The sequence below is a fragment of the Asparagus officinalis genome, chromosome 7, assembly GCF_001876935.1.
Source record: "Asparagus officinalis chromosome 7, Aspof.V1, whole genome shotgun sequence".
NCBI classification, from domain to species: domain Eukaryota; kingdom Viridiplantae; phylum Streptophyta; class Magnoliopsida; order Asparagales; family Asparagaceae; genus Asparagus; species Asparagus officinalis.
The window spans coordinates 101158272-101166878 of NC_033800.1; positions in this window are offsets into that span (position 1 = coordinate 101158272).

Genomic DNA, 8607 nt, shown 5'->3' on the forward strand with positions numbered 1-8607 from the left:
AATATAGAGACCAAGCTCTGATACCAATTGTTGGACCCTAGAGGGGGGTGATTAGGGTCAAGATGCTCTAATTATGCAATAAAATTAATACAAGCAAACCACAATATACTAATGCAATCAAAGTAAGTGAGATAGGATTAGGAATCGTTATCCTTTGACGCGCGATGTGTTAACGAGGTTCGGTCCGCTGACCTACGTCCCCGCTCCCTACTCTCGAGGAGAAATCCACTACACACCCGGTTTGGAAGCCGGAACTTCGTCTACACAGCGATCCCCTCACGATCTCTCACTACACAGTTGATCTCAACATATCACACTCCCTCACAGTTGATCTACACAAGATCACACTCACACAGTAGTAGAAATGATGCAAGACTCTCTCTTTACAGGTCCCTATGGCAAAGAGAAAGAATACTGAAGCTGGGAAGTGAACACACACAAAATCACAGAGAAAAACCACAGAGAAAAACCACAGAGAACAGAGTTTGAAAATTTTTCTCAGAAGACAGCGTCTCTCTGGTTTTTCAGCAGAAGTTAGGGCAACTGGGAAGAAGAAGAAGTTTGGGTTTAAATAGAAAAGATTAATCATTTTAAAATCACAATCCAATCTTCCCAATTAAAAAAATAATCTCCTACACAGACTGTGCCTCAGACTATGCCAAACACAGTTAAGTGATAGCACAGTAAACAAGGCAAACGACCGTTTGAAAAAAGTCTCGGTTGACCGATTAAACTTTTGGTCGACCGCCAGAACATTCGGTCGACCGAATGAGTGAAATCGGTCGACCGACCGAAAATCTGGTCGACCGCGAGCAGCTTTGAAAACACAGAAAACAAACAGAGACTTCATCGGTCGACCGATAGAAAAATCAAAATTTCGGTCGACCGCACCGGTCGACCGACAAACTCTCTGGACTCCAGTGACGAAAGATCATAAGTGCGGTCGACCGGTGCGGTCGACCGCATTCTGACATATTCTGGAAACATGATTTTGACTCAACAGAAATATTTGGAAAATATTTATTTGACCTCTAAAAATTTTGAAACTTTGGAAAATGTTTTTAATACTAAAAACAAACTGTTTGGAAAAAGAATTTTGCAGATAGATCCTCATACTTGTGTTGGAAAAAGAATTTTGCAGATAGATCCTCATACTTGTGAAAAATAGTATTTTGTGAAAAACGCTTAAAAGCTTAAGTATGAAAACGTGTGTGTGAGTCCCAATAGCTTCAAGTGAATTCAATAACTCTTTGCCTACATTCTAATACTAGAGAGAGAATAAAAACTAGCTAATATCCTCACATAGAATATAATCTTTGAGTCTTGATATAGCTTGAGTTTGGATGAAGCTTTTATATGAATTTGTTGTTCTTGAAATAACATTGCTTCATCATTATGCCTCCTCCTCCTTTGGATATCATCGTTGTAGCGTATATTCCATCCAATCCTCCATGAATGGCACTAACAAGCTTGATAAAAGAATTTACTACATTTTCACTCAATAAGCCATTAGTACCGATAATGGTGGTTGTAAAATATCATCAAAACATAAGGGCTAACACAAGGGAAGCAATTCTTGACGGAATTTTGAAGTCATTTGTCTCGATCAGAGATTATAACCAGCTCATCATTCAGAGTATATGGATCATCTGAATTGTACAATACGTCACGAATGCATTCAAGGAACCACTCCCAATTGCTCTCATTCTCGGTTCCACAAATACAAAGAGCGACAGGAAACATTCCTCCATCTCCATTCAAAGTAGTAGCAGCAAGTAGAGTTCCCTTGTACCTATCAAAAAGATGGGTGCCATCCAAGAATAAAATTGGTCTACATCCCTCGACAAAACCCTTCCAACAAGCATAATATGAGATAAAAAATCTAGTAAATCTGCCATCTTCATGTTCTAGATGGACGATTGATCCTGGGTTAGTTTCCATAACTTTATCCTTGTACCATCTAAGTTGTTCATATGAATGTTTTGCATACCCATATAACTCCTGTTGAGCAAGCTCTTTCCCACACCAAGCTCTTCCATAGGGGATATCAACGCCAAACTCTCTCAGAAGCTTCTTTTTAAGATCAATTGCGCGGTAGGTGGGTTGTTCTTTTAGTATGGATTTCACAATATTTGCAACCCACTTACGAGATGCCCGTGGATGTCCCTTCTCTCCTATGCCTCCTCCGAGACAACTATGTGCACGACCAATTTTCTTCACGTAAAACCGTTTGCAGTCTGTACGACGGTTACAATGGACCATCCATTCACAGTCAGCACCTTTGCATTTTACTATCAATCTTCTAGGTTCATTTTTCAAATAAGCAAAGTTAAAACCGAGAGCAATTGAGTAATTTCCAAGACTTTGCCTTAGATGTTCAACATCATTAAATTCTTGTCCGACACTTCTAATGGCATGATACCATGAAATAGGAATCTGAATACTAGATCTCTCAACTTCACGTAATGCATTTTCTGAATTGGATAGATTATGCGTCGAGGATGCATGTTGTTCCGAAAGAGATATGGTAGGATTCCTGCAAACATAAAGCAGTTACCTTATAAGACTAGCAATTAGAAACATTAATGAAAATTCTTATCTAGTACTACAGCTAATTGCCGACATATTATATCGTCATAATTTTTCTTTGAACTACAGAGAAATTAAATAAACATGGATTAATTTTGTGAAATATGGACCTCACAATATACAATAAGTTCTTACCTTATGTGAATGGTGTTTTCCTCTAGACCAAATAATGTATCTCGATCTATGTCAACATGCATCTTAACTATCTTCTTCTTGCAACTTAGATGTACATCGAACATTGTTGACAAATCGACGTCATCATGGACACGTACAAACAATTCTTCTGTATATGGGACTTCATAAGTCAGCTTCACTGGGCTTGAAAAAAAAGCAATTCTACTTTGCACCTCGGCCACTAAATTACTGAAAGTCCCCTTGATATTCATTGGAATCAAATGATTGTTTCCTCTAAAGTCCATAATTGCACAATATAGCTCTTCTTCCATTACTGAAATTCATAAAAAATAAAATAAGTGGGGAACTAACTAACAATCAAATATTACCAAACAAACACAAGTCTAACATGCATTTTCTTATTGTATACGATATAATTCAACATCGGCATTCAATATGCAATTCTCTATGTTTCTATACAATATAATTCAATATTCATTCCTAAATATTCAAAGACCAGATTTTTCTACATTCTATAGAAATGAGGAACAAATGATTTTTATTTTGTGAATCAAATAAAGAAAATATAGAACGGGTACATTGCTTAGCTTTTCATAGCACTTTTTAAAGAAAGTATAGCACTTTCCAAACTCTCACTACAAATGATGTAATCAACAGAATTAGGGTTTTCTCATGAGAAAATAGTAGTCTCAACATGATAAAGGTTTTCTCATTTAAAAATTTAGACATTTCAACAAATCAAGATATAAAGATGGGATCTCAATCACTTTATAGTTACCTTTAAATGTCTTCTTTTACTGCAAGAAACGAACATGAGATCTCAACCACTAATCTGATGTAGTATTAATATCTTCTATGAAGAGAAATATTAATGGAGGAGAGAGATTTCTCAAGAAGAGAGGAGAAATTAATGGAGGAGAGAGAGAAGGAGAGAGTAATTGAAGATGGGGACCAAATTGGGGGTTTGTGAAGAGTGAGTGTAGCCCGCCCTTTTCTCCCGCCATTGTCGCCATTAATGCCTACTGTTGACGGTGATGAGAAGAAGAGAGAAAGGGCAAAGTCGGGTTTCTCTATTTTGGAGAAAATACAGTATAGAGATAGAGAGGTATAAGGAGCATTGGGTTTAAAACTAAGCCAAATGGGTATAATGGGTTTATTGGTGTTCAGTAAAGTGGATGGGTTTTAAAATAATTGGGGGTAAAACTTTGGGTTAAAAGAGGATTTTCCCTTATTATTATTATTATTATTATTACCAGACCCCAAGTCTTTCTTATTTTAAACTTAGCCCCCCCAAATCTTCATCAACCGTCCGTAACTTTCCTGGTCCAACCATCACGGCAATGGTTCTCCATGTAAGGTTTGCATCCTCCTCATCAATATCATTGTCCGCATCGCCGATGGTAGTATTGGTGAGGGTTTTGCACGCTGAGTGCTTCTTGTTGAAGGTGGCAAACTACGACGTTTTGCATGCGTTGGACTAGTACAAGGTCGAGAAGAGGAAGCGGAGGAGGGAGAGGAGCATTCTGTTAGCGGCTAAAAGTTCTATGTCTGTCTTCTAAGTGTCATATGAGAATATTCAGGAGAATATCCTCATCTTTGCATAATATGAGGCATTAAAATGCAAAACTTGAAAACTTTAGGGTATATAAGTGCTAAGAAAACTGTTGGATTAAATCTAATTATGGGCATATATGTTACATTAGTGTATAATATTATCCTTAAGGTTAACCCACATAAAGTGATCAATAATTTTGGGTTAATGAATATTGAAATAAATCATGGGCAAAATGTGCGGATACATAAGGAAAATAATGAAATGTTGGAAGATGATCCAATCAACTTCTTTGAAGCGATGAAAAGTTCTAACTCTAAAAAGTAGATTAATGTCATGAATGAAGAATACAAGTCTATGCAAGACATAAGGTTTGGGAACTTGTCCCATTGCCAGAAGGCGCAAAACCAATTGGTTGTAAATGGATATTTAAAACCAAGTGGGATGCAAATGATAATGTGGAGAGGTATAAGACATGTCTTGTAGCTAAAGGCTATACTCAAAAGGAAGGCATTGATTATACAGAAACTTTCTCTCCAGTTTCATCGAAAGATTTTTTCAGAACAATAATGACGCTTGTTGCTCACCTTGATCTTGAGTTACATCAGATGGATATTAAGACTGTATTTCTCAATGGAGACATTGATAAAATGATCTATATGGTGCAACCAGAAAACTTTGTGTCAGGTGACCCGAAGAATATGGTTTGCAAATTAAGAAAATCCATCTATGGACTCAAGCAAGCTCCTCGTCAATGGTATTATAAGTTTTAACAAATAATTATCTCGTTCGGTTTTGAGATGAATGTTATTGATGAATGTGTATATCACAAGTTCAGTGGGAGTAAGTATATTTTTCTGGTTCTGTATGTCGATGACTTATTGCTTGTCACTAATGATATAAGCATGTTGCACGAAACCAAGAGATTTCTATCAAAGAATTTTAAAATAAAAGATCTTGGGGACGCCTCTTTTATATTAGGAATCCAGATACATCGAGATCGTTCTCGAGGTATTCTTAGATTATCACAAAAGAGCTATATCGATGAAGTAAAGGTTTGGCATGTAAGGTTGTAGACCAGGTGACACCCATGTTGCTAAAGGAGACAAGTTTAGTCTCAATCATTGCCCTAAAGGTAACCTTAAAATTTAGAAAATACAGAAGATTCCTTATGCTTCGACTGTAGGAAGTCTAATATATGCTCAGGTGTGTACGCGTTCGGATATTACATATATTATTGGGACGTTAGACAAATACTTAAGCAATCCTGGTATGGATCACTGGATAGCAGTCAAAAGGGTATGAGGTATCTTCGAAAAATAAAAGATTATATGCTCACATACAAAAAATCAGATCAGCTGGAGGTCATTGGGTACTCTGATTCTGATTTTGCTAGATGCTAAGATAGCAGAAAGTCTACATCAGGCTACATTTATATGTTAGCAGGAGATGCTATATCATGAAAAAGTGTCAAACAGACACTTGTAGCTTCATCCACTATGACAGCAGAGTTTGTAGCTTGTTATGAGGCATCCAATAATGGAATATGGTTACAAATTTTTTTCACTGGACTGCGTATTCTGGATAATGTTAAAAGACCACTTAAGTTATTTTTGATAATAAATCAGTAGTGATGTATTTTAATAACAATAGGAGCTCGACTAAGTCAAAACATAATGACATTAAGTTCCTGGTTGTGAAAGAAAGGGTACAGAGTGGACAGATATCAATAGAGCACATTAGGACAAACTTCATGATAGCAGATCCTCTTACTAAAGGATTGCCACCCAAGGTCTTTCATGAGCACACTGCTCATATGGGTGTGGTATTATTCGAGGATATCATGCTTTAGTGGGAGTTTGTAATTTTCTGGTGCTTTATGTTTGATTGTATTATCTGATCAGAATAAAGTATTCAGTTAAGACACATTGTTTCATTATGTTTGGTTTTAACATCACTAAAGTTTAAGGTAGGACCAGTTAAAAATAGACATATATTGATTATATTGCATGTAATTTTCATGCTGCACATCCATGATTGATCTATGTCATTTGATTGTATTAGTATATGTGACCATTGATGGGTTTAGTCACGATAAATATGACGAAGACCTCTTTGATCCTATATTAATATTGTCAATGGACGAGATTGTTTGAAAATACCCTTATTTGTGACAGCAATTTCTGAGCTCATAAGGTTGTACACATTTTTTATGAAACATATAGTGCTCAAGTGGGAGATTGTTGGATTAAATCTAATTATAGGAATATATGTTACATTAGTGTATAATGCTATCCTTAAGGTTAACCCGCCTAAAGTGATCAATAAATTTGGGTTAATGGGTATTTAAATAAATCATGGGCTAAATGTGTAGATACCAGGTTGTAATTACAATTTGATGAGGGGCTAAATTATAAAAGAACAACAACTATAAATAAGGGGTGTGATCCCTAATCTAGGGTTGCATTCTCTAATTATCTTCACCCCCATCTAGAGAGAAATTCGGCTAGAGAGACCTTCAAGATTAGAAGATCATCAAAAAACCCTAATTCAGATCCGTGCAATGGATTCAGGTATAGCTTCCGTACTCATTGTTGTTTTAATCTCTTTGAATTAATCATGGTATTATGGGTTAGATCTCAGTTTTAGATATAACAAAAACAAGTGAGGGTGCAAAATAGAGAAGGAACTTATAAGATCATCTATGCTTCTAGTAGAAGATAACCCTTTTAACTTTTTTTATTAGCACTTAGCCCCATTTTTATTTGGTGGAGGGGTGCTACTTGTAATTTGTCTTTTTTAATATTCAGGAGAATATTCTCATGTCTGCGTAACAAGAGGTATTAAAATGCAAAACTTGAAAACTTTAGGGTATATAGTGCTAATAAATGAGAGGGGACTATCTACGAAAGTGTTTAGTAGCAATTTTTCCTTTTTATCAAATCGTGCTAAGGAGGGATTGATCAAACATTCCGGATGCTTCGAGAACAAGGCGATTTTTCCTTAGAGTCTGTTTGGTTGATTTCCTAAAAACCAAGAAATGAAAATAAAAAGATGGAAATCTCAAAAAGTGCAATTTCATCCATTTACATCCCTAAAACTCACCCACAATATCCAATAAAATATTATTTTTATCCAACAACTCATCCACAATATTTAATAAAATATTATTTTCATCCAACAACTCATCCACCACATCTAATAAAATATTATTTTCATTCACAACATCACTCAACTCATCTCATCTCATCCAACTCATCCACCACATCTAATAAAATATTATTTTCATTCACAACATCACTCAACTCATCTCATCTCATCATTTCAAATCACTCACATCATCCTATAAGATGGTGACAACTCATCTCATCTCATTAACATTTTATTTCCACCTATTTCCTCTCAAAAAAGCTAGGAAAACGATTTCTTTAAGTGTGGATCACATCATTCAATAATATAATGACAACTCATCTCATCTCATCTATTTTCTTATTTTTAAGAATGAACCAAACAAAAGAAAACAACCTATTACAGGAAATAGATTTTTTATAATTTATTTCCTTATTTTTTCGTCAACCAAACAACATCAAAACAAGTTTCTTAAAAAAACCACTCACATCATCCAATAATGAGGTGACAACTAACATCATCTCATCTCTAATTCTTTGATTTCCTTCTTTTCGTAGCCAACCAAACATTCCCAAAATATTTTTTCTTAGAAATAGTTTTTCATTTCTTTGATTTCCCTTTTTTTTAGGCAAACAAACAGCCCCATATTCTAACACTAGGTCCACATTAGTACAATTAAAATATAACCCGAATAGGTCAATTATCCAGTAATTAAAATTAACAATGCTAAAGTTATCTCTCTCTGGCAACGCAAGAAGCGGCAAGTTGTGACCGATCGTCACAGGATACGACCAGAGGTAGTGGTTGATTTTTGGCAGTGGTCGCGAGTCATAACGAGAATACAAAATAATTGTATATTAAAATAATAGGCTTTAACTTCATAGACCTACTTGGTATTAACTTACAAGAGCAAGAATTTAGAAACATTTTCCAAAATTCTTTTGGTGACTTAGGGGGCTGTTTGGTTCACGTTTGTAGACCTCGGAAATCCCTTTCCTCCTCATGACATCATCGCCACGACGACAAAACTCTTTCTGCGGGTTTTTTCCACTGCTTTGGTTCGCTTCTTCTCCTCGTCCCTCTAGCCGCAGAAATCCCCTCCACCTTAGATTTTTTTCTTTCCCCCATTTCCTTCGAAAACGAGAGGAAATCGCCTCAGATCTGAACTATTGTCAGATCATGGGGTTTTGGGGAGAAAAGGT